The 6240-nt window shown below is 36.8% G+C and overlaps 1 protein-coding gene across 1 annotated transcript in view; it reads right to left on the reverse strand.

Moving 5' to 3' along the window:
• Positions 1-1436, reverse strand: part of LOC107101563 (lysine-specific demethylase 4A-like) — a 45511-nt gene extending 44075 nt beyond the window's left edge. The window contains exon 1 of the mRNA XM_015400517.1: positions 1232-1436. The gene's annotated coding sequence lies outside the window, so the exon portion shown is untranslated. The remainder of the gene's footprint in view (positions 1-1231) is intronic.
• Between the last annotated feature and the right edge of the window lie 4804 nt (positions 1437-6240).

Consider the following 6240-nt stretch of genomic DNA (forward strand, 5'->3'; position numbering starts at 1 on the left):
ACTCCAGAGTGTTGTTCAGCATGGGGGTGAGTAGAAAATGAAGGCTAATCATGTTTTGGGTGTACTATTCCTTTAAGACAGAAAAAAACACTCAGTTCAGGTGTTTTATACATATGTGAATCAGGAAATTGTTTATATACCAAACTGAACTAATGTTGTTCTCTACTTCAAAAAACCCTTTAGATTTTCAAAAATTCAATGTATAACATAGAGGCAAAAACACCTCACTTTATTTCAGTGTTAAATTATGTTTAAAGTAACAAATTATAATAAAAAAAATGTCTCCAGACCTTTACTGGTTGTTGATTTCCTTTTTTCAGACCCCGCTAATTTTTAATTAGTTACCCCTGATATACACTCTTTTTATATTGTCTGTCATCTTTATATTTAATGGCTTCTTGCTTTAACTCTTTTTACTCTATATAAACTACTTGAACAAGAATTTCCCCGAAGGAGTAATCACAATAAAAAATAAAGTTGAGTCTAGGTCTAATTCTTTCAAATAACCCTAGATCATTTAGCTACTATTCTCTACCAGTGATTATGTTTGCAGGATCATGCTATTATCATTAACAGAGGCTAGTTTGATTACGCCCCTACTCCATATTCCACATTATTTTGAAGCTAGTTTGAACACCGCGTGGATGCTGCCGCGTGCGGCAATAATCGATCCTGATTGGTTAAGAGTGAGTCTCTTTAAATCTGCCTGAAAGCTGGTTAGCGATCGTGCTAAAGGAACAAGCCTGATCGGTTCATTGCGCTGAAGTAAAACACAGTTAGCAACGATAGCAATTGCCCGTTTACTAGCACATATTCGGCCAATGTGATCGCGCAACTAACACGTTAATACGGTAAATAACACGAACATGCTGTTTAAAAAGCAAGACATTAGCATTTTAACCCCATTAAACCAGACATGGGAAGGGACTAAAAGATGTTACATCTCCTCCCCGGAACATTTATCAGCAAGATGGGCAAACCTAGCTTTAGCATTCTCCTAATATCTAGAACAACATCCCTGAATTATTCCTTTGTTTAAATAAAAGCCTGAGATTAAATGTTTTTAATTCTAAACACATTCCTCATCAAAACAGGACAAACTAAGCACCCGACCGTTAGCATCTCCATTAGCTTCACAGCTCCGGCTAGCAGGCTATAGCTACCGGATTAGCATTTTAAAATGAGAAGTTAACGTTCTGCGTCCAAACGACGTCGACGTATCGATACTTACCTAATGCTCCAGGTAAGACCGAATGCTGTCCCCTTATGTGGCAAATAAACTATAGTTAATAAAAACGGCTGCGCGTAGAAAACCACAGAGAGGATATCATGCTAACCCCCGGAGTACATCACTATCCTCCATTACCGTCCCTACGCACGCATACGCATCCAGCAAGTTGTTTACAGCAAGACGTAAGGGACACGTTCAGCCAATCAGAAGGCGGGACACGTTCAGCCAATCAGAAGGCGGGACACGTTCAGCCAATCAGAAGGCGGTTCTCATGGCTTTCTCTGTAAGCCTAGGAGACAACTTTAACAGCCTTTTACTTATAAATGCAATTATAAGTGTTTGTTTTTTTGCACTTTAAACGAAAAAATATTCTTCCTAATTTTAAGTTTTAAGTCATTTATGTAGTAAATTACAATCACGCAATTTCCCATCTCATTAGGGTAGGGTTGCCCCCTTTCAGAAATGTAAAGGACATGGGGGTCCTAGAGAAAGGTTCTTTCTTACAAAAATAAAGTAGAAAATAACAGTTATATACAGGAGATCAACTTAACTTGTGCAAGGCAANTCATTAGGGTAGGGTTGCCCCCTTTCAGAAATGTAAGGGACATGGGGGTCCTAGACAAATGTTCTTTCTTACAAAAATAAAGTAGAAAATAACAGTTATATACAGGAGATCAACTTAACTTGTGCAAGGCAACAGAAATAAATAAATAAACAGGCAGTAATATTACAACCAATGGAAACATACAAAACTTAAAAAAGAATTAAATAAAAATAAAGGAGACAGAATCATTCTGCAACAAGACAGTTCCTTGCATCAAGTTAACATTTTGTTGATTCAAAAATCCATAAATTTCCACATATCCCTTCAAAGTTTTTGTATATGTCTGTATTTGTCGGCTAACAGAGATAAAGTTTGTTCGTTTTTGAAACTTATTAATGAAGGTTTTTTATTTTTCCATTTACACACTTATGATATCTTCCCATACTTGTAATAATATTGACCATGTCCGATAAATCTTTCCCAATGTCATTCTTGTATGTTAATATTTGATAGTACTAGAGAAACTTTATTGTCGTGGGGGATCTGGGGGTCCTCACCCAGAAAATGTTGTATTTCTTAGATGCAATTTCCAGCAATATCCTGCATTTTAGCCAAATTGAGTCCCGTTTCAGCTCAACACAGACCATATTTTTATTTTGTTCTTTGAACATGGCTTGTATTTCTTGCAATAAGCAACAGCCAATTAAAGTAATTAATAAATGGAAATGTTAAGTTTGCATAGTATCATCGTGAGCAGAAATCCCCTGACAAAACCAAGGGCACGCTTGGCCTGGTAGAATTTATTTTGGCTAAGATTACAGGTATTATATAAATATTTTTTGTGCTTATTTTTGGTTTATTTTGGTTGTTAGTTACCCAGTTTATTAAATGACTCACTTTGTTGTGCTATACCTTTCCTGCCAACCTCCCCCCCACTTTGAAAACCACTGTCCAAGATCATGATGGATGAATGGATATTCAGACCAGCGCAGCAGCTCCAGTACTACAAAGAAAATGATATGGCTATGCCCGCTAAAATATTCAGACACCCATGGAAATGCATATAGTTCAAAGAAATAAGAAACTGCTAATTCAATAGGCTCTATAGGCTCTGATTCTGTATATTATGTTGAGGCAGACACCCTGTCTACTTTTAAGGCTAGGCTTAAAACTTTCCTTTTTGATAAAGCTTATAATTAGAGTAACTCAGGTTATCCTGAGCTATCTCTATAGTTCTGCTGCTATAGGCTTAGACTGCTGGAGGACATAGGGACCCCTTTTTCATCATTCTGCTTCATTCTATCTCTATTCTCCCACTCTGCAGAATCTATTAGTTCAATCTCTAACGTTCTGCTCTCTCTGCTTTTTCTCATAGTAGCTTCATCTGGTCTGTTCCTGTTTGGCTGTGACTCCATCCTGGAGAGAAATATCAGCTGTGCTGCTGCCATCAACACCTTTGTTTATAGATGCTGAAGATTGGCCTGTTTTCCAGTGTAGTCCTGTTTCTCTGACCGTGACTGGCTGGATGTGCTCTCTTCGTCTTGTGACATGGGAGCTGGCTCGGAGTTAGTCTGCCTGGCTGTGTGTTTCCTGGACGGGGCCGCCTGTGGAGCTGGTTGACAGTTGCCTTTTGTATCTATGCTTCTTTTTTTCTATGTCTGCTTCTGTCTCCTTGAACCCCAGTGGGCCTCAGCAGATGGCCGCTCACACTGAGCCTGGTTCTGCTGGAGGTTTCTTCCTGTTCAAAGGGAGTTTTTCCTCTCCACTGTCGCTACAAGCATGCTTAGTGTGAGGGATCTTATTGTTGATGAGTCGATGCAATCAACTGGTTTTCCTTAGATAGAAAACTGAATCAATTTGACTGGATGATCTGGTTAAACTGGAAAGAGCCTTGAGATGACTTGTGTTGTGAATTGGCGCTATAGAAATAAACTGAATTGAAACTGAATTGTATATATCAACGTTAATGTTAGTATTTTGATGGGCTTAATAAACCAAAGGGTTTTAGTAATTTTAATAATTGCTAATATATAAAAAAAAATAAAATGTTTTAATATTCCCATTAAGAGTATCACTGTTGCCTCCTTCTATATTGGAGGGGGGAAAAATGGTAGGGGTGGCCAGACATTGGCTAAGGGTGGCCATGGCCACCTCTGGCCCCCCATCTAGCTCCGTCCCTGCTCACTATGCCTCAGACTGATGATGTGCCCTGGCTACGTGCCCAGGAGGATGTTCCTTTTGCTGACTGGTCAGCATGGATGACCTTTAACCCGAGGGTTTGTCGTTGGAAACCCAATCAGACCGTCAACATTTTATGATATTAAAACCCATTTTGAACTCGAATTATAATTGGATTAAGTACAGAAATATAGAGTATCTATATACTTTACATTGTTTAGCATGTTTTATACATTCTGAAGATGTGCCAGCTTTTATTTTGCTTTAAAAACCCTGAGTTTTAATTCAATAAAACATAAAACTAGCAGTTATCATTACTTACATTTAACGAAGAAATTGGTTTTTAGTGAGATCAATTTATCAGACTTTAAAGAACATCAGGGCTGCCAGCAGACATAGAGCTTTCTTACACCTAAGAATCTAAATCAAAGAGACTTAAGTGGTTAGATAGGGTTTTATATTCATCTTGGGTATTATAACAGTCTCATTACTATGACCTGTGGAAAGAAGACAGCTATTAAAACACTTTCAACATGAAAAATCTCATCTAGATGCTGAACATCTTTAATTTTATGCCAGGAAAGGCACATTCATACACTGAATCCGAATGTTTGATAGGCTATATAACGATATATATGCATCTACATTTAGGCAGTGCATATACAGCATAACCATTTCCATTGATAAATGTAACAATAACATTACACAATTTCTTCACCACAGAAGATAAACAAATTAATAATAATAATAAAAAAAGAATTCAGCAAGTACAACCATTTGTTGCAGCACAGTTTTAGCATAATAGGAAGTACATGTGCACCCTGTTAGTCCACGCACTTTTACTCACCTTTTACACCAAAGGAAAAATCAGCAGCATTAGTGGTTTTTTTTTTTTTTTTTTTTTGGAAAGTCCATAACGGATATAGAATATAATATTTTAAAGACATCAGGCCCAAGTCTATTTCCTCTCTGTTTCCTTAAATTGCATATAAAACAAGTTATGTTGCATCTGGATTCTTTCAAAATGCATATTTAACCTCTAACTCTTCTTCCTTTGGGTTTTTTTTGTGTGTGTTTTTCAGATGCCTAATCATGGCGGATCGTTTGTTCCTCTCACCTATTTACACCCTCAGCCACACAAAACAGTAAACTATCCAACCAACAGATACGTACTGTCAGGCAGCATTTTAGAGAATGCTTACACTGGAAAAAACAATCTAGAAATAATTACAAATTTCTTATATTAAGTGCATTGATCCTTAATCTGAGCAGGTAAATGAGATAGTTTGCCAATGGAATAAATATTTTTACTCTTAAAATACGATAATTAGATAATATGCACTTGAAATAAGACAATGCGATTGTTTTTTTTTGTGTGTAAATTGTCTTGTTCCATTGGAAAAATTTTTCTTTTACCTCCTCAATCCAAGAACAAATGCACTTATTTTAAGAAAAAAATTACTTATCTAGATTTCGATTTTTTTTCCAGTGTATAACCCGCACTTTCCTGTCCCACTATGAGACAAACCACATCCATGAATGAATAACTTCCACTTAGGAACAATTGCTTCTCTGTGAGACACACCAAAAAAATAATCTAAACATTAGGATATAAGGAAGCAAGAAAAGCAACACATCCTGCATTCATCACCGCTGAGACACGGCAGGTCAAAGGGATAAAAACCATACTTATATCTCAGTAGGAGTCCTGAATATCGTCAAAAAGTAAAACTTTACTCCCCCTGGACTTCTATAACCTTCCTATTGTTTATATTTTTGTAAATCATGCAGGTACCTTTGACTGGTTGTCATCATTTAATATTTAGTATCTCTGAAATTTCTCTGAAATTAGTAGGTTTTATTTGCAGTACATCTGATGTGCGAATAATTTCAGTGGATCTGAAATAGACACTGATCCGTGAGTTAACATTGAAACATGTTTTTTTATGCTGGTTTATAACAGATTTGATCATTTGGAGGTTTATCAATCAAAATTGCTAATAGCTTATTACTGAAAAAATATACCAATCTGCATATTTAAACTCTTAAGACTAAATCAATTGTCAGAAAGCTCAAATTTTTCTAATGAAAAAAAAAACCGTGAAGTTGATTTTGAATATGTTTCTTTTATGATTTGTGATACTTTTTCTAACCCTAACAATGTCACAGGTACAGAGCAACATATTTAACTCATCCTCTTGTGGAGCAGTGGGCTGCCATTGTGCGGCGCCGGGCAGCAGTATGGGGTTAAGGGTCTTCCTCAGGGACCCAGAGTGGCAGTCTGTGG

This window comes from Cyprinodon variegatus, unplaced genomic scaffold (genome assembly GCF_000732505.1).
Source record: "Cyprinodon variegatus isolate N-32 unplaced genomic scaffold, C_variegatus-1.0 Scaffold1114, whole genome shotgun sequence".
In the NCBI taxonomy this organism is placed as follows: Eukaryota; Metazoa; Chordata; class Actinopteri; order Cyprinodontiformes; family Cyprinodontidae; genus Cyprinodon; species Cyprinodon variegatus.